Source organism: Microcebus murinus, chromosome 5 (genome assembly GCF_040939455.1).
Source record: "Microcebus murinus isolate Inina chromosome 5, M.murinus_Inina_mat1.0, whole genome shotgun sequence".
NCBI classification, from domain to species: Eukaryota; Metazoa; Chordata; class Mammalia; order Primates; family Cheirogaleidae; genus Microcebus; species Microcebus murinus.
In genome coordinates, this window is record NC_134108.1 from 84,881,359 (window position 1) to 84,903,385 (window position 22,027).

The following is a 22,027-nucleotide window of genomic DNA, read 5'->3' on the forward strand; positions in this document are numbered from 1 at the left end:
ATGTGTGCATCATAATACTGTGTTGCTTTTGTAAAATGGTTCAGTGCTTGGGAGACCACCATATAATCACGAATAACCCATTTCCATGATCCAATGTCCAACATTTCTTTTCTTTAGATAACACAATGTTAATAGCATTTTAATTCATGAAAAATATATGAATATAATAACATGTAAATTATATTTAACAAAGTAAGTTACATTAAAACACACACATATATGTACAATTTCATTTATGGTTACAAATAGAAATGAACTTTCGTCTGCAGGGTGGTTTTACTATTTTAAAATTGTATTACTTTTCTTTCATTAGAAGATTAATTAAATATATTTTTCACACACTTACTGTAGGATCAAGTATAATACAAATGATTTATGCTTAATTTAGTAATTTGCAAATGTAAAGATAAGAGGAAGACAAGTATTCAAATAGAACTGTGGGTTGAGGATGTATTTAATAGAATCTTAATTTGACAAGATTCTAAAACATCCAGGAATTTCTGTTCTCTCAATAAACTCACAGATGGAGGTGAGATTTCATTTGTTCTACCTTTCAATGGTATAAATTCCTTGAGGTTCTCTTTATTATAGTCCCATAATTCTTCTTTAGAAAAAGATAGAGTCTGCATTACTTCTTTTATAAAGATCATCATAGAATCAATAAGTAACATTCTAAATACATTCTTCGCATCAGCAGGCTCCTTTTCTGGGTTTTTATCCTGACAGCCTTTGCTGTACAACACCATCTGAGCTTGTCACTAAACCTTCAGCATCAAGTTTCCCTAGCAACACAAGGCCTTTTTCTTTCTCCCACTGTCTGTATCTGAATTAAAAAAAAAATCCACACACACAAATTTAATTTGTAATAATTTCGGAAAACATAAGAAAGCATTCAGACTGAGACATACGATGTTAGCAATGAAAATGGCAAGTTACAAATAAATTTGAAAATAATGAAATTATAGAGAAGTATTTTGCTTATGGATTTACACAAAGCTCCAGATGGTGGATTGCTATATTCATCTCCAGATTAACTAAATAAAGGCCTGGCCTTCTGTCAGCCTGCACATGGCGTTAATGAGTTTACCTTTATACTGCAAAAGGTTAAGGCTTTTAGTGCTATGTTTCAGAAGCCACATATAAAAGAAGCTTTATTGGATTAGGGTTCTGAGACACAAAGTGATACACACTAGGCATGTCCAGACATTAACAGTAATCAGGAGCCTCTCCCAGGGTTGCAAGCTTCCTTGGCTAACGGTTGGAAATCAGGGGTAAGTTATACTTGATTCCACCTAGATATTAGGTTTCTATTACAAGATAACAACACTGCCTCACTAAATACAAACACAAAGATCTCTAATGAGCCTCATAAGCATTTCTATAACCAAGTTATTTTTACCTGTTCTCTATAAAGCCATTTCACAAAATTTTTTGTCATATTCTTAAGGATATTCATTCTGGTTGTATCAAGAAAAAAATGTGCCTTGCACTCTTTGGACCTGTGAACAAAGAATATAATTTTCATCTCCTCTGAGAAATAAGAACGGGGATTGCTAGAGAATCTTGATTTAATCACAAAGTACTTCACGATTGTTTGAGATTTTTAAAGCTTTTCCCCATTGTCTGCCAGCATATCAATAAGACCATGAAATGTCAATAGCAAAAGAAAGTATATGGTTTTCATAATTTGTTTACAGAAGGTTTTGGTGATAAATCTGGAAATACTTACACCAGATTTTTTTTGGACTTGACTTTTATTCTCATGTTAATGCTCACCAGTTTTCTCCCCTCAATGACACTCTGCAGATAGCATTTCCTTTTTATGTGGTTGTTAACTTTTCTTATAACTGATTGGATTTGATGATTATTTTTTAACAGCTTTATTGTAAGGATTTATTTTTAAAAAGAAAATGTATAGGTGCCTCATAGGTCCAACATTCTTATTAATATACTACCAATCTTATTTTATTAGGTGATATATGGCTCAATAGGATTCATCAGTTCTATTTAATTCTTGTCTTTAATAAACTTAAAAATATTTCTAATTATGTAAATATTTCAGAAATCATGCGTTTTAAACTCTTTGTAATTACTTAGTATATAACATTATTTCTTAAATTAGGGGTTAATTCATTTTCAAAAGTGATCAAATAATATTATGAACTATTGTCATGGGGAGTGATATGATGAGTATATGTCTTTCTATCACTGCTTAAAAATTAATAATTATTGAATTTCATAAGATACATATAAATACATATACATTTCATAAAATACATTTATATATATTGCATATAAATTTTGCAATGTATTGTTATACTAGATTGATATTACCATATCTAATATATGTTTTTATTTAGAAATTAATATTTAGGTTATAATGATACAAGTTTATATTATTAGCAGAATTAATACAACATATTACTAGTGGATAAAATGTGTTTATATTATCAACAAAAGTTGCAATTGTTAGTAATTTAAATTTTTAAGATATTATTAGGAAATCCTTAGTCTTTACCTTCATAATTCTAATTGGCCTAACTATGGCCTTTGTAAATAAAAGAGATATTTATAACACTTTATAACTATTTAAAAATAAAAGGGTTAGTGAGCTTGATTTAATCTTGGCTAAAACAATTTTATAACTAATAATAATAAATTTGAGTCAATATTTGAGAACTCAAAACACCTAATTATGAACAGACTTCCATGTTGCAGCAGCCATTAATAAATAAATGACAGGGCAAATTTTAAGGTGTTTTGCTTTATGACCAACTAGAGAATAACTTTTGTGAGTGTGGGAAACAACCACAATACCCCTTTTTCACACTGAGTCACCAAAACTTAACACCAAATCTTCATTTAGAAGCACTCAAAAAATACTGAGTTAACATGTTAAAAAAATGAATAAATAACTTCATTGAGTAACTTGATCCCATTTTCCACTTCTGTGATTGCCTTAGAACAATAGTAAGGTACTAGGGGAAAAGAAAAAGAAGAAAGAAACAAATAAGGGAAATAAAACATTTCTGGTGGAGAGTTGCCAACAAGCCCTGAGCACATTAAATTACCCTTAGCTCATCCAGCCATAAATTTTTCTCCTATGCAGCCCAGGTTCTTTGATTTCTGCAAGCCTCTTGCCCTAAATGGCAGCAGCCTAACAGTTCACTATTACCCATGAGTGCCCTAAGTTGTCAAGAGTCTAATCATGTAATGATCTTAATGAAAATCATGTATACTTTCAGAGGACTTTAGAAACTTTAATGGTGTCTGTATACCTCTGAAGAAGGCTGTCTGGTCAATTTTAAGTCTTTTTACTACTTTCTACCCCAACTGACATAAGTAAATTCCTATTGCACTTATGAAATCCAAAAAGTGAAAAATAATAAAATATACCTTTTCACAAAAACCTTGTATTCCCAGAGGAAATTCTATTTTAAAAGATAATAAAGCTAATACTTGAGATCTTTCTGGAAAATGCTGAGGAAACAATTTTCATCTTTATTTAAACTGGAAGAAACATAAATTAGAAAATTTATCTCAGGCCATATTCTGGGTTTTGCTCCAAGAGAACAGGGAGTGTATCATTGCATGTAAAGTTTATCAGCATCCTGACATTCTCAGAAAATGGATATGAGAGCACTTCATGGTAGAGTTTACTTTTAGTGTAAATCATTTTAACCAAGTACATTTTATAATGTAGATGCTCAAAACAATAGTTTTCAAGTGTATGGCATTAACTTAACTTACATTCCTGAAAAAATAGAAGGTGTTGATCCTTGGGTTGTTGCACTCTATGTATTTTGGAAAACTACTGAAAATTCAAATGCAATTGACTATTCAATTATAAATCTGTGCCAATTTATTATTTTGTAACAAGAAATAGAACTGCATCAAAATCTGGAGAGAAAAGTTCTTCATCAAGCACATGTTCTTCCTTTGAACAAGAAAATGTAAACCTGAATTATAGTTATAACTTAACTTATTGAATTTGAAATCCGAATATGGGAAATACTATCTTAGTAGAGTGAGTGAGTGTGGTCCTGAAGTCAGACACAGCTGGTTTAAAACTTTTACTTTGTCACTCATTAGTTTTACAACCTTGAGCAAGTTAATTTGCATGAAATGAAGATAATAGTATATACCTCATCTTGAGTTGAGAATTAAATAACATATTGTATGTAATGTGCTAAGCACAGTATCTTGGAAGTAAGAACTCAACAAGTGCTAGGGATTATGAGTTATTATGTGATTTGCATGCACTATTACACAAAGAATGTCCAAAGCTTCCGTGTGCACAGTGGAGGCATATTTAATACTGGGGCTTGTACCAGTGAGTTTTTTTTTTTTTTTTTTTTTTTTTTTTTTTAATGTAAGAATGTACTCTTCCTTAAAATCTGCTTGGAGACTCTGCCTAGTATTGCTTCCATGGATTTTCTTTTCACCTTCCTTCTCAAGGAACCCCACTTTCAATTCACTCAATCATTCCCTAGACATGTTAATACTGTGTTTATCAGATTACATCCAGATCTGACAGCCTTGGAAAGCATCTTTGAAGTGACTTTGTAGCTCCATGCCAATCCATTACGTGATGAATTTACACTTAATGCTCAGAAGCAATTCATTTTTCTCTCCTCAAGGTCTTGAGGAGAACCTCATTATAGTTCCCAAACACCGTTAACATACCTTGCTGGTGATAACGTCAATTCCTCGCAATTTTAGTTCAAAATATTTATCAGAGAGCTTATGAGAGCTTTCTCCCATTACTTCTAAAGTATTAATTGCTCATTCAGAGTTATAAGTTGCATATAATATAGGTAATAAATGGATAATTGTTATATTTTTAAGTATGGATAGAAATTCAATATTTATTTGTAGAAAATAAATATACATGAAGCCAATGTAATTTTGATCATTCAAATTCGTGACTGGAACATATTCTTAATAAAATTCAATATTAGCACCCTTAATCTACTTGATATGTTAATATATGATTATTAAAATGGTTTACTAAATGTTTCATTTACACTTTTGGATATAAGTTTGGAAATTACCAACAGTTAAATCTGTAAAAAATATCACTCAAATATGCTAAATATATTCTTAATATATATATTCTTATTATTATATATTATATATTATGATTATCTGTCTTTGTATACATATGTGTATACATCTGCCTGTATATATGTGTGTATACATATTAATATATTAGTCAGGGTTCTCCAGAGTAACAGAACCAATAGGCCAATAGAATGTGTCTGTTTCTATTTATTCATGTGTGTATGTATATACATATGTGTATATATACATATATATGTATGTATGTTAATACTCATGTATCATTGGTCAGTCATTTTTAAATAATTATTTGGAAGTTGTGAATATAATTGATTGCAAATAGATGGGAAAGAGTGAAAGAGGGCTGTAATAGGAGAACTAGATTAATGGACATTTTTTTTGCTTTTCCTGTTTTTTCTCCCAGCATTATTGCAACTTCATTTTTTTCTTAATATTTGAATATTTATCCATCTTCAAATTATTTTAGCATGAGTAATATAATAAACATTCATCATATTTATTGACATAGGCAGCCTGTTGCCTCGATGCCATTTATTTACTAATGGAATAATCGTTTTAAATCATTTTATATTTATCGTCAAAGAAATTTTCCAGTACTCTTTGAGGAAGAAACAAATTAAAAAGCACAAGCAGGGGCTCAACTCCTGGATACATACCCCCGAGAAATTCTTGCAAATATCTATTCAAGGATAGTGTGTATATGGCAATAGGGAGTTGGAAACAACCTATATATCCATATCTAGGAGAATGGATAAGTAAAATATAGAAAAGTACACTATGAGGCGCCCTATTACAACAAGGTAATAATAAATAAGGAAATAATAAACCAGGTATGTGACATGGATTGGTCCCCAAACAAGCCTGGATGAGAAAATGAGGACAGAGATGGGATTTGCAAAATCCTTAATGGAATATAAAATATAGAAAAACCACATCATAATTTGAAAGATTATATCTGTGCTTAAGAACATTTATCAAACACTTATATATGGTTTCCTATGAGAAGGCAATGGGATGGGGATTAGGAAATAAGAGACAAAATCAAAGATGAAATGGACCTCGTGCTGAGTGAGTGTGGTGATATGTTAACAGTAAGAAGAAATGTAAGATGCATTCCAATTTCAGACATGATGATTGTGAAAAAGTGTGCCTGAGATTTGATGAATATGGTAAATACAGCTGAACATTACTGCACTAGAGATTTAATTTAAAAAGTGAAAGAAATAGGATTAGAACAAGCATTTTGATCAATACTATCATAAAAAATTAAATATGTTTTAAAAGTTAAAATAATTGCAGTGTGATATGGAATATTTAACAGATGTGTAACCACAGCATCACCTTTTAACCTTAGGATATTTTTGTTTTAGCCTACTTGAATCCTGGGCATGTTGTTTTCCAATTGTCAAAAGCTTTTGCAGACTCTGTCTCCCGATAGCTGTTACTAAAATGTCTTCCGTCCTTTTTCCATATCACTGGCACAGATACAGTCCAAGTCCTATTGTCTATCAGTTGGATTATTGCCATGGTTTCCTGCTTACTGGTCTCACAAGATCTGGTCTTAGCAGTAGCTCTAATGCTGTATCACCTTTCCAAAAGTGAAAATGTGATTATTTAACTTCCATTCTTAAACTCTTAATGTCTTTATATTGTCTTCTTTTTAATTTTATTTCAGAATATTATGGGAGTACAAACATACGGTTACATATAATACCTTTGCCTCACCTGAGCCAGGGTTACAAGCATGCCCTTCCCCCATAAAGTGCTCTCTGCATCCATTAGTTGTGAGTTTACCCCCCACACACACACACACCACTTTCCCACCTGACCAGCACCCAGTGAATATTACTATCATGTGAGCACCTTAGTTGATCAGTTAGTACCAATTTGATGGCAAGTACATATAAGTGCTTGTTTTTCCATTCTTGTGATACCTCGCTTTGAAGGATGGGCTCAAGCTCTATCCAGGATAACATAAGAGGTGCTAGTTCACCATTGTTCTTTGTAGTTCAGTAGCATTTCATGGTATACATATACCACATTTTATAAATCCACTTATGTATTGATGGGCACCTAAGTTGTTTCCACATCTTTGCAATTGTGCATTATGCTGCCATAAACATTAAAGTGCAGATGTCTTTATTATAGAATGTCTTTTTTTTTTTTTCCTTTGGGTAGATGCCTAGTAGTGGGATTGCTGGATCAAATGGTATTTCTATTTTTATCTCTTCGTGATATCTTCAAATTACTTTCCATAGGGATTGTACTAATTTGCAGTCCCACCAGCAGTGTAAGAGTGTTCTAATCTCTTCACATCCACACCACCATTTGTTGTTTTGGGACTTTTTGATCAAGGCCATTCTCACTGGAGTTTGGTGATATATCATTGTGGTTCTGATTTGCATTTCTCTAATGATTAGAGATGTTGAGCACTTTTTTTATATGTTTGCTGGCCATTATTCTGTCTTCTTTTGAAAAGTTTCTGTTCATGTCCTTTGCCCGTTTATTGATGGGGTTGTTCATATTGTCTTAGGAGCCAATCTAAACTCAGTTTTGTTGATACATGTCCTTCATTATCTGGTCTTTGATTATGACTATCCCTTTCTCAAAATTCACTATTTACTTCCCCTAGCTCTCCCTTCTCCAGTAATTCCAGCTGTCTTGTGTTTCTTGTCATTTTACTGAAAAATGTAAACGTTTACCCTTTCAAAATTTCACTAACTCATATCTAAGCAATTTAAAAGTCTCAATGCCTTAGGATGAATAGGTTACTCAGATCAGGATGTTTAGCAGCTTTTCTACATGTTCATGTTATGCATTCTATTTCTGTGAAATCGGGTATCTTACTACTGCTTATATCTCATTTCTAATTTGTTTCCCCACCTCATTGTGAACTCTTTCAAAACAAAGCTTAAATCTAGTTTTTCTTTGTAATTACCAGTGCCTAGTGTGGTCCATGATATAGAGTAGAAATCAATACATATTTATTCAGTAAAAGAAATTCATAATTATTTTTAATTTTTAATTAAAAATAAAATACATCTCAGAATTGAACCAAAATAAAAACCAATTTGTAAAATGTCAACCTACAACTGTGGAAAGTTATGAAAATGCATATATTATTAGAGGTACAAAATTATGTAGAGCTTCAACTTCATTATAAACACAAATAAAAATTCAAAATATCATACCGATCCACATTAAAAACAATAAAAACATCAAAAATAGAGGCATGATGTCAAATGAATAAGTAGGTAAGTGGACTATAATTAAAATTATTTTCGCCTGGCATAAATCAAGTGCCATTGTTAACATTGACAAAATGGTAAGAAAAAAAGGGAAGAAATATTTAAGTTGGAAGTAAAATTAACTTGTAAATAGCTTATAAAACCTGTGATGAGTCAAAGATGAGAACTCTGATTATTTTGTTTTACTTGCTTGACTAGTTCAAAGAAATACATGATATTTATATGTTGGTTTAGAAAAGTACCTGTAAGAGGTAATCTCTTTTGAATGCTATCAAGAAGACCAATTCTTTAGTGCTCCTTACACTGAAACAATCAATATTTAATGCTTTCTGTGGTGGATTTTAGAAAAAAAAGTCAAGTTCTAGAACTAACTAGCAAAATTTGAGCGGATGCAAAGGTCATAGAATTTCAGTAAGCAAAGGTGTATGAGAGGGTCAAAAGACACCTGCAGCATGGTAAATGTGTTAGCAATCTAGGTAATGGGAATCAGTAGGTACAATGAAATTCAAAAAAAAAACAGTCATTAGTGCACACCATAGCAGTTGTGGGAGAACACTCAGAGGAAGAACAAGCTTCATGTGACTTAATTTGAGATAAATAAATTTAATAGAATACAAATTATGGATGTGTTCTTAATTCTTTTTAGCATGCTAAAAATAAATGTAGATAGTTCTTATCAGGTTATTATCTCCTGGAAGCTTATAATTCAAGAAAAAAAGTCATATATTGCTGATATAACATAGAATTTGAATTTATATGTGATTTTATTCATTTTTAAAGTATGCATTAATTATATAGGACTCATAGATATTTTGAGTAGCTATAAATTCTTTCATTAGAAAATTTTCAAGTTATTTACTGCATTATGACAAATATTTCCTTAAATCTACATGCTCCTCTATTAATATTCAGAGATTAAGCTTTCTCATTTAAGCAATAGAAACACTTACAAATGTTAATGCAAGTCACCTGTCTGTATACAGAAGACAAATATTCTTTGTGCCAGTGCTTAGGAAGGCAACCATTCTTTATATGTAATCATGCACCTTTGCCAAATAAATATCCAGATACATCATTTGAAATGCTACATTCCTTCTCCCAGAAAATGATGTACACAACATCTCTCCACCTCCCTCTCTGACACACAAATATTATATTACTGTGTTATTAAATATTATATTACTGACACACAAATATTATAGTAAGCTCATGAGATGGGCAAGTCTTTAAGCAGCTCTTTGTAAAATATGTCATATATGTTATTTTGTACCTTTTACACTAATTATGGTAGTGAAGCATCCTTAAAATGTCACATATTGGCTTTATTTGTAGGTTCTAAAAATGTATTACTTTGCCTTTATTTCCCACTGTGGCTAGGGAAATGATTTATTAGGCACCTGGCATACTGACAGGTTGTGACTAAGATAAATGAAATGACATGATAATTTCACATCTTTGTTGATGCATGCTTATTATTGGTTCCATAGCCTAATTTTATTACTTTATAAGCCAGTCTCTTCCTCCAGTTAGATTAGTTGTTTTTAAATTCTAAATGCTAGGACTCAATCATCTGGTGAGAATTCATAAAGTGAAAAAATACTGTTGCCATTTTCTTCTCTTTTTGAACTTAATTGAAAAGAATGCTTATGTCAAACAAAAATACAATGCAAATCTGTAGTGTTTTCTTCGTGGGCTTGCAAACATTTAGTTATTTTATTTACAACAAATCTCATAAGATTAGCAGATCAAATTGACAGACGATCAATGTCAGATCTATTGAAAGTTTGCGTGTGCAATTGGTCACTCAAGCGGTGATGATCAGGTATATATTGCGAAGCATGCCTGTGGTTAAAAACTTACTGTAAAAGTCACCTTGGGGTGAAAATGCACTTAACATCAATTTCACATTAGCTAGTGAAAGACAGTTTTTAAATGTCTAAAGTACATGATGAAGTAGGTATTCATAATGACAAATATACTCTGAATATTGATTTGTTCTAACTATATTATTTTAATTTCTAGAAATTGTTAATCATAATAATTTTAAAGTGAGGAGAGTTAAAGATACATTTTATTCAAACTGAATTCACTGAGATATGTAAATATATTTCAGAATATATATACACAAACATATATATATATATATAAAATAGGTTGCTATTTGATTCTTTTTAGCTATCTAATCTTTTTATTTTTTTGTTAACCTAATACAAGCTATGCTTAGCTTAAGAAATTCAATATGGTTTACTTTAAAAGTAAAGACATACAGTATTTATTTGTGCTTAGCTTTAGAAGCAAAATTAATGTAGAATAAATAGGAATTCTATAAGTATTCAGGGAGATTTTTAATTTTGTTTTGTTTTTGAGAAACATTTTTGATTGTCAATTTATTTTTTATTATAAGCAATACATGTTAAAATAAATTGCAAAGTTTAATATCTCATTTTCAAAGACTTAAAAATGATCTTTGAATTACTTCCTACTATGAAATATAGTCTCCTATTTTTATCCTATGCAAGACTCATGTACCACTTTACACTAACTAGTACGATAATTTATACCACACTTTTATGTATTTTCTAAATAGTTGAAAATTTACAAAAGCTCCCATATTCTTAATTCTACACATAATTTTTTTATTCATTTAATTATTTGAGTTATCAAAACCAGAGGAAGTGATTTGTAATAATGGCAGCAACTAAGAAAATCAACACTACTGTTAAAAAAACATTATACAAAGTGAATAAATGTTCAACTAGATTACTCTCAAAATAAATTATAAAAATCAGCTCAAAATTACCACTTTGAGAATTTTCAAGTAGTTTTATAGCATATTTATATAATATTTAGAATACAATAAATTATACTTTAGTATCAGTTTACATTCTAAACCAAATAGGGTAGTAATCAAAATATTTAGATAAAAAATATAGTAATTTTGGGTTTTTACCAGTAGCGTGACATTTTAATGTATGTCTGAAAATTTGCCTGAAAGTGTTTAATAAGATCAGGGCTATTGGCCCAGGAACCAAGGTCAATAATTTTGAATAATACAATAGAATCTTTAACTTTCATCTCAGTATTCACCACTGCAGGCAGAAGTAACCTTTGTTTTATAGGATTGCTGACTTGGAAAGAGACATATTGGATCATCTTTTATATATTCTCCTGCCAAATTAGGATAGATCATTTTCTTCCAGTATAATCGGTATATATTGTAAAATAAATGCCTTATGGAACTAACCAACTGAAATGTATGGTTTCATATAAGTTTAGAATAAATATTTTTTACCTAATTTAATAATAAAATGTCATAATTATAGTTAACTTGCCAGTTCTTAACACTATATTTAAAAAGACATGCATGTTTGTGTGTGTTTGAGTATTCATAGGATATAGACTGGCCAAATTGCTACTTTATAATTATATAATGATGTTTATATAGCTTCATAGTTGACTATAAAGTAAAATAGTTTTCCCTAAAAGTCAATAGAAAATCAACTTCCAGAAAGAGCCATGTCACCTATATGTACATGTCTTTATAAAATGGACATTGTAGAAATAGACAGTTACCTATAAACATAATATCGCTAAGGTAGGAAGGCAAAGCATGAAGAATAACAATTATTGACTCCTTGAATTTTTAATAGGTACAAACTTAATATGGCTGACACCCAACTTCCTCTCCTTTTCTCCTTCACTGGCTTCTACTATCTTCCTGTTTTCCGACTGAAAATCCTCTTATCACATGGTATATAGAGAGAATCCAAAGATATCATTGGATCTGAGGTATATGTTAAATCAGAATCCAACAAATGAAACTGAATTTCTCAGAATACCTGTAGTTTAATGACATAAAATTGTATCATAATTCCATTTCTTACTAGCTATATAACTTCTGAGATTTTCAGGAAATATTATTAATTCTACTGTGATATTATTTGTCATAGTCTCACCAAACAAAATGATAAATACCATGAGTTGCCTCTTTTCTTCTAATTTTGCACTCTATATTTAATTTTTCACTAAGAGTGATACTTACTAACATTACACACAGAACTCTCTTGTTGAAAACTTCTTAATGATGCCAAATCATCTAAACAACAAGATATATACTTATTTCTAAGTACATGAACAACTTCTTTGCTCTTACATATTATGCTCTAGTATTAGTGAAAAATACTTAGCTTCCTCATAAAATTTATATTTTGTGAAAGTTATCACCTCTGTTCTCTCTCAACTCCTATTAACCTTTTAATTCTCAGTTCTAATTCTCCTTTATTTTTTTCTATGACTTTATCGAGGAGATTAAAGAATGTACTTTTCCATTCAGTTATTATACCAAATTTTTTAATTTATTATAATTTTTCTCATGTAATACTGTCTCTTCCTGAGATTATAAACACTTCAAGGCAGAAAATGTACATTTTTCCTTTGTATTCATAATCTAACATACCAGAATAAAATATTTGTAAACATGAATAACCAAAGGTTTCACAAAGTTTTTTTTCTTTTTTAAATTCCACAACAATACACATGATTTATTTAGTTGGTAGTTAAAATTGTTTTGCACAAGGTTTATCAATTTGCAAAATATCAAATAACCAGTTACTATTAGAATTTAGATTCCCAGTCAGGCAGGCTGACACCAAATAATGAATACACTCTTAACCATAACTAGTTATAGTTACCTTATAGTTGAGATAACTATAGTTATAGTTACCCTAGCCCCTTCTGTACTGCTGATTACATAAGGGCAATCTCTGTCTAGAAATTATAACCAGGAAAGGACAGTTTAGTTTGTCTAAGTGCAAATATCTCTCTCCTTTAAAAAAATACCTGAAGAAGTTTAACAATAACCAAAGATTTTAAATTTTCATCACAACTTCATAAGACAAAAGAAACTGTCAAGAATCAAATAATAATTTCATAAAATCTTCTAAATTTTAAAATATTTACATACCAATGTATGCATAGTGCATTTTTTTATTGTACATGATTTTTCGGCAATCTATTTTAGCCATAGAACAAAAGCTTCAGTCTTTGTACTGATCTTAGATATTGTCTTCTTTCTTCATCCTTCCCTGGGGAGTTCCTTGATTAGGTGATTAGCATCAAAATCAGGACATTCTTGAAAGTAGGAGACATTAAAGCAATTAAAATGAAGACAAAGCTGTAGGACAACCAGTGTAAACCAGAACTATACTGGGCAAACTGAGACAGGGTGGTTCACTTTGACCATTTTCTCAGTGTCTTCTGAGTGAGTTGCAATGCAAGACACATAAAACTTTCTCATTGCATTTACTTAGTGTTCCTTTTTTAAAGTGCAAATGGACTTTCTAAACTCAGATGCACAAAAGCAGGTCCTGACTATTCCTATGACCCTTTCCTAATTTCTTCTGTCATCATCTTCATATTGTATTTCAAATTCTACAATTTTCCAAATCCTAATACTTTGCTAATATTAATTATCACACTTATGACTTCTGTAAGTTTTGCTATAAAAAAAGTTTTCTTTTAATAGAACCTCATTTTCAAAAATGGAATGATAGAAAATGTGTTCCTCAAAATCTGAACCTCCTCCTTTCTCTTACATTTGAAATTACTACAGCTATAGTTCTGTTGTAAGTATGACCAAGACAGGAAGGAAGGAAGGAAGGAAGGAAGGAAGGAAGGAAGGAAGGAAGGAAGGAAGGAAGGAAGGAAGGAAGGAAGGAAGGAGGGAGGGAGGGAGGGAGGGAGGGAGGGAGGGAGGGGGAGGGAGGGAGGGAGGGAGGGAGGGAGGGAGGGAGGGAGGGAGGGAAGGAGGAGAGAGGAAATTTATTCTATTTAACTTACTGTTGGAAATGAGGTCAAACATTTTATATTCTTTTTTTTCCATGGTGCTGCCTATAGTGGACCATTTGACAAAGCTATATCTCACCTTAGAGTGTACTGGACTTATTCACTTGATAGATGTCTAAGAATCTAAATATCTTAGGAGGCAAGATCATAAGAAAAGGGAGATAAAAATTTACACTACAATGTAAAAACAAAGCTTCCCTATAGGTTAAATATTATCCTTGATTATATATCATTTTTGTTTGTTTTTTTTTATTTCAGAATAGTATAGGGGTACAAACGTTTAGATTATGTATATTGCCTTTGCCCTGCTGGTGTCAATGTCTGAGCTACAAGCCTGTCCATCCTCCAAAGCGCATTGCACCCATTAGGTGTGAATAGAACCATCCTCTCCTCCCCGCTCCCACTTGCCCAACACCTGATGAATGTTTCTAACATACGTGCATATAAGTATCTTTTAAACACAATATGATGCAAATCATTGAAATTTGTCCTTCCACTTATTTTTTTGAAAACATATAGCAGTTTGCAAACACATTTTAAGGCATAGCTTTCCGTATCACCAGACTGGATACTTGTACATATTTATACATATTATAGGTTTTGTTAGCACTGGCTAATCATATTTTTTAGTCCCTTTGTAGTTCTCTATGGAAAACAGTTCTTAGAAATGATTCATTAGAAATTCTTACTTTTGTTTGTATATTTATCATTATATTGACACCTGTCACAATTGTAATATCACAAGGAAAATATATATCCATTTTCTTGATACTAGGACATAGGTTCAAAAGGATCTTCTTTTAATTAGCTAAGAACCTTTAAGTAATATTTAGTATTTTATAGTTTTATTTCAATTGTTGCATATTCAGTTTTTTTAGAAATGAATTTTCTAATGAAAGATCATATAAAGTTGAAAACAGGGTGAAGTAATAAAATGCTGTTACAATTAAATATTTATATATGTATATATATATCATGGCAAATCAAAGCAAAATAGGTAGCTGTTTTCCTACTTTTAAATTTACCTTAATTTTTGAAGATAATCTTTATTTTTTTATATTAATATTGTTTCTAGATATAGGTTTGTTCAGTGCTGGGAAAATGAGTTGGTGATTTATTACAAAACCTGAGAAGTAATGGGTCTTTTGACCTTGATGTTTACCTAAATTATTCATATTTTTTCTATTGTGATTCACTTTAGGATATGTCATATTCAAAGCTGGAAATTTCCAATGGGACCATTATGTTTATAGATTCTGAGATATTATCTTGAGTTTACCTTTTATCCTGTATACATACTCTTGCATTTTTTAGTAAGTAATTTTTCAAATTGTGCTGTATTCTTTGTAAGTAGTCTCAGTGCTACTGCTCATAAATTATTCAGTTGCAATTTTTATGCTTTAAAGATGTGTAAATTTAAATCTCAATATTCCTTTGCTTCAAAAACACAATAGCAACGATAATATGGTTAATACATCATTTTTCACACATACGTAGTACTAGCTTATGTATAAATATGTGAATAAAGAATAAATTATCCTTTTTATTTCTATAGAATAAGTATAATTCTAATATTTTAAATTAAAAATAATATATTTTTTGGATTCTATTCAAAGCCCTCTTTCAATTATTTATGTTGTCACCAAGTCTCATCAATTCTAACTTCAAATAAGTACCTCTTAAGTTTTGCCAGTGTCACTACCCTCCTTCAGGTGTCAATCATCTCTTACCTCGTGTGTTATAATGATCCCTACTTTGGTTCTATTTATGTATACAGCACACTGTTGTATAGTCTATTAGAAAAAATTTCAGATGTTAATACTTTCTTGCCTTAGAAACACCACATTACATAAAAGATAAGTAAAAACTCCTTAGCAAGTCCTTCAAAGAGTTTACAATTTGGATTCATCCCTCATTTTCCAATTTCCTTAACAAACATATGAGGTACCTTCCCCATTTATGTGTGTATGTGTGTTTCTATATGTGTGTGTGTGTATATATATATATATTATATATGCACAAGCACATTTGTGTGCCCATATACATGGGCAACCACATCATATCAACTCTACTACATAGATTTCCTTACTTCTTTATGATAAGGAGTCATCAGAACACCACAGAGAAAATAAAAATTATTCAATAAATTGGAGGAGGGTTCAATTTAAATCTTTTGTTTCCCAGATTGGATTTCTCAAAAGGCAGAGGTAGATATTAGTATTACTTAAGGTCTCTTGGAATGATCCTCTGTGGAAGGGCAGAGGAGGAAGCCAGAAAGGATGGGCTTTGCTAGTCTAAATAAAAACCTCTAGAGATATCCCTTCTGGTTATTTCAAGTAGATGAGAGGGGATTATGCTTTTTTTAGCACTTGCTTTTATCTATCATTATATGCAGGGTGCCTCTGGGAAAGATATGATCATTGTCAAGGCAACACTCTTCAGGTGGAACAGTTTCCAAATTAGAGTAAGAGCTGAGAATAATCTATCAATGCCTTTCCAGCAACTTGGGAGAATAAGTTCTTCAGTCTTGAAAGGGGATCTGGGAAGCACACCTCAGTGTCCACTGTATTTACCCTAGAGCAGTGACCAAAAGTATTTAGTATGAATTTAATGATTAAAATACTACTTTTGAATTATTGGGAGGTGGCGAGTATTTTGGAGGGGAAGGGCATAACTCTAACCCTTCTTAGGGAAAGGCAAAGATATACAATGTAACCAAAATGTCAAAAAAAAATCAAAACAAAACTTTTTATCGGGTGGTGGGGAGGCGGTAGGGGGGAGGAGGAAAGGGGTGTATGCTTCCATAACGTGTGTGGTGCACTCCACCAGGGGATTGGACACATGGGGGGGGCAAGGGCAATATTTGTAACCCTAACAATATTTGTACCTCCATAATATGATGAAATAAATAAATATAAAAAAAGAACAAAAACCTTAAAAAAAAGAATTATTGAAAGTATTGAAATTTTAAAGAAAATATGCTGCAAACATTGTTGTACCTTCTAGAATGTGAATGACTCAGTACACAAAAGATATAAAAGAGATTACAAAGGAAAATGTAATATTTAAACATATTAATTGCTTTCTCTCACATACACATGTATAAATACATTATTCTGCTCTAACCAAAATAAATAAGTTAAAAACATAACAAAAAGAAAATACTGAAGCAAATATCACAAATGACTAAAACTCTTGTAATAGGTTTATTGAGTAGGGGAGGGAAGGTAAACTCTATTGGATATAAATATGAAACTACTGTACTTTTCTCCATACTCTGCCTTCAATCATACTTTATTAAATTCCCTTTGCACAACTCTAAGTGAATCCAATGCCTTTCCAATCAATTTCAATTGAAAGAAAAATTTTATTAAGGTAATGATGACACATACAGTCATTAAAATGTCTAGTTCATCTAAACAAAACTTCAATCTGACATTATATTCACAACTCTCTTTTCCCCAGCACAGGTTTAACCCTTGATTCTAGATATAGGGACCTGCAGAGCAGAGGAGCAATGGGATTAGAAAACGATGCTGCTGAAATATGGCCCTGATATCTCTATGTGGCCATCATTCAAGTGGAGACTCTCTTTTACGTATTATGCATGTTGTTCTTCAGAAGTGCTAGAGGGACTTTGGCCCTACACAGTTTCCTGATATATGCTAGGTCCTTCTACAGTGACCTGTGCAAAAGCCTCATCTTTATATCTTATTATCCCCACTCTGGCTCTTCATCAGCAGGACCACAGAAATATAACAAGAGCCAAGCTACCATTTGCACTGTGCTCACAAGTCCATGGAAATCTTAGACAGCCTTAGGCTGCCAAAAGATGTGAAGACATTTGTTTAACTGCTGACTCTCTCTCCTCACCTTGCTCTGAGAAACCTAACCAAATAGACTCCTAACTTCTACAGCAGAAAATAGTCTCTCAGTTCATGTATGTTCCCAAACTCCCTGGAATACACACCAAGGTCTCTCAAGAACCCTCACACCACACTCCCCTACTGTTCAATGTAGAACCTATACATTTAAGAAAGGATGTGCCCTCCCTGCAGACACCTTCCATCTCTGCACATGTTTCTCCTTTGAATATGCTTGGCTTGAAGAGGAGAGCTCCCTCCAACCCCCCTGTCTCCTAGAGGAAATGCCACAGCTTTCCTTCAGCTTATGAATTCCCTTCAAACAATCTATTGAAAATTCCATTATTCTCTTATATAGTTTGGGTTGATAAGAGGATTTGCTATTTTTAAATAGCATGACTGCATGACTGTGTATTGCACCATTCTTTAACATAGACAAATGCTTGTATCTAATTATTTTCAGTTAATACCAGTTTGCTGGAGAATATATCTGGTTTGGTTTTATCATAATTTGAAGACAATAAAACAGTCCTCTTCATTATGCTGTTACATCTCTACCAAACAAATTGCTGTACAAAAGTTGATTGACAAATATCATGACTTAACAGAGTCAATGAATATTAATACCTAATTCACTAAAGGATACACAGAAATCAAAAGTCAAATAACCCCTCTCTCCCTTTAACAGTGATGGTAACCTTTGCCAAAATATGGTCTGAAATTGAAATTATTGCAAAGGAAAGGAGGTAAAAATATGGTATAGTTGATTTACACTACTTGTATTTAACTTACTTGGCTTCAACTATACATGGTTGAGAGAGAGAGTGAATAAATTCAAATAGTGTTGGGAATGTTTTCTGCCATTCTGCTGAATATATGTTCCAGACCCAGTGAGTTGTGGAAGAAAATATGAATCTGCTGCTCCCTCAATCCTTGTCAGTTCCAGCTCATGTCCCTGACAGTGTGAGCTTCACTCAGCGTTGAATGTGCTGCCAGTTTTTAAAAACACAGCACTTATTTTAATAAACCTTGGATCCCCTAAACACAAGCCACTGCTTCATCTGATATTTTGCTTAGTAAATGGTTAACTATTTCAACATAGGGGAAAAAGTAGTGATGTGCATTTTGAAAGACAGAATGTGGGTCTTCATAATAGCACCCTTTTCAGAAACTAGCAGAGATAATTTTGACTTTAGACTATTTTTCTTTACATGTGCTGACTTTGAAAATAAACTCTGATTAAGATGGGCTGCTGTACAACCTTTTTGGAAACAATTTGGCAATTTATATCAAGAGTGATAAAAAAAAATACACCAAATATATATTTGGAATGAATGCATCATGGGAAAAGAGAATTTGGGGTTTTACATATCCTAGAGTAAATCCAAGACTGTGATAGTTTCTAATTATAGTCTCTGTGTGGAAGGTTGCCTGCCTTTAATCTAATTAATTACTCAGCTGTCAAAGTAACCTTCCTGAAATCCAAATCTGAACATGGTACTCCCCTACTTAAAATGCTTAAGTATTACGCCATCATAGATAAGTAAAGCCCAATTTCCTCATGGTGGCCTACACTTTTCTTTCTGATATGACCCCATTTATTTTTTCCAAGTAATTCTAGCCATTCCCAGATGATATTCACTGTTCCCCCAAATACTCCATACTAATACCATTTTGCTTTCTTTCTTTCTTTCTTTTCCCCTATACATATGGCTTGTTCTCTTCTTTGATAAATTTAAAATTGTTCTTTGAAACTTTGTATTTGTCACTCTGTCTCTGTGATTTCTTTGGATGTGGTACATAATTAGCAAGTTATTTAGCTACTAAATTGGTATTGGAGCTTCAAAAGCGTAAGAACTTACTGTACTTTAATCTCATAACTCTTGTTCAGAGCATATGCTATGTATTAGGCAATCAAAAATAAATGTTCAGAGCATATGCTATGTATTAGGCAATCAAAAATACATTATTGAATAAGTTAATAATTGATTTAATAATAAAAATATTTGAATTTTCATTTCATGAAATAAAAATAAGTAAATTTTAATATTTTCAAATTATTACACACCAAATAAGCAAATATTTAATATGTACATTGTGATTATTTCCTCTTGGATATAAGATTGTTTATGAGATATATGTCAGGATAGTAAAGACCTCGAAGACAGAGATAGGGTTTCCCTCTGAGTCAGAGAGTGGATGTGTCTCCTAATCAGGATGATAAAAACTATTTTTCCCTCCCACTGTGGGGCAAAAACTGAACAAATTTGCTAACAACTCCCTTGTGAGATTGCAGTTTGCTAAGCTTGTATTCCTCAGCAGTGACATAACCTACTACTAGTGCAGAATCCACCTGGACCTCTCCTCATTGTCCCCAAGGGACTTGAGAGTGTTCAAGAAAAGGTGTGCCAGGCAGAGTAAAACAGACAAGAAAAACTTTATTCAACACTATTGCAATAGTAGTTCAGACTATTACAATTGAGAAGCAAGATTGAATGCAACTCTGCTGAAACAGAAGGCAGGCAAATTTTTTCTTAACTGCTGGAGTAGGCTAGTGAAAAAATAGGGGAGAATGTTAGTCTGGAGGTGGTCAGTGTGATTAGGCTACCTGTGTTTGCTAATTGGCACTTCCCAAGGTTGAACACCTACTTTCCCATAGAGCCAGATAGCTCAGAGTATATATTTCTTAATGATTACATTTTAAAGGAATGGCTTTCTAGTCCTGAAGATAGACATTCATGGGCTATACAACTGGCAAGAGGCTGGGAAGATGATTTACATTTCAAAGGGACAGAGAAAGAACCTACAATTGTAAGTTGCCTAAAAGTAAAAGCTCTAGAAAAAGTGAAGTCAGGGTCCTAAAATCAAGAGGAAATCTGTCTCAAGTTTTTTTCAAACTGAGAGGAACATAGAGACTGTCTTGGTCAGAAGATAAGGAAAATTGTTGTTCATACTGCCTGTTGTGCTGTGACTAATAATGTCGTTTGTCTCTGGCCCAAGAGCCTTATGTTTTCTGCCAGCATGAAATGCATTATCTATGTCTAAGGGGAAAATTTAAATAAACACTTTCAGGCTTCCATTGGAATTCAGCTACACTGTACCTAGAAGATCATTAATACAAAGCAAAAAGTGAGTTCCTTCATTAAATTCTCATCCTTGGTCAAGCTTTGCATGGAAATCGTAATGCTGATTTAATTTGAGTTATTTTTTTCTTTAAAGTGTGATATAGTGAAATATACGGGTGGTCTTTGACCCCATTTCTTGGCATTCAAATCCTAAAATCTTTAGAATCTCCAAAGTGTTGTCTTTTTGTATGCTAATAAGTTGACTGATGGATGGAAGCTCCTATAGATGGATGGGAGCTGGTCACCAGAAGGACATGGGCATCCTTAGACAGTTGGAACTTTCAGCCCCAGCCTCCAATCTGTAGGGAGGCAAGAGGGGGCTAAAGCTTAAGTTGATCACCAATTGTCAATGGTTTAATCAATTATGCTTACATAATGAAATTTCCATAAAAACCCACAAGGACAGAGTTCAGAGAGCTTCTGGATAGCTAAATACATGGAGGTTCCTGGAGGATGACAAACCCACCCAGGGAGAGCATGTAAGCTTCAAGTCCTTTGCTCTATGCCTTGCCCTATGTTTCTCTTCATCTGTATCCTTTGTAATATACTTTATAATAAACTAGTAAATGTAAGTGTTCCCCTGAGTCCTGTGAGCCACTCTAGCACACTAATCTAACCCAAGAAGGGGTTATGGGAACCCTGATTTATAGCAGTCAGACAGTAGCACAGGTAAAACAATCTGGGGCTTGTGGGTAGCATCAGAGCTGGGAGGCAGTCTTATGGGACCAAGTCTTCGACCTGAAGGATCTGATGCTATCTCCAACAAGATAGTGTCAGAATTGAATTGAATTAGAGGACACCAGCTGGTGTCCACTACAGAATTGATCACTTCCATGCTGGTAGTGAAAAAGCTCCACACATCTGG

The 22,027-nt window shown here is 32.5% G+C and overlaps 1 protein-coding gene across 1 annotated transcript in view; it reads left to right on the forward strand.

The window, feature by feature from the left end:
• The first annotated feature begins 1,168 nt into the window (after positions 1 to 1,168).
• EYS (EGF-like photoreceptor maintenance factor) overlaps positions 1,169 to 22,027 on the forward strand; it is a 1,642,296-nt gene continuing 1,621,437 nt past the window's right edge. The window contains 1 exon segment of the mRNA XM_020287130.2: positions 1,169 to 1,271. The gene's annotated coding sequence lies outside the window, so the exon portion shown is untranslated.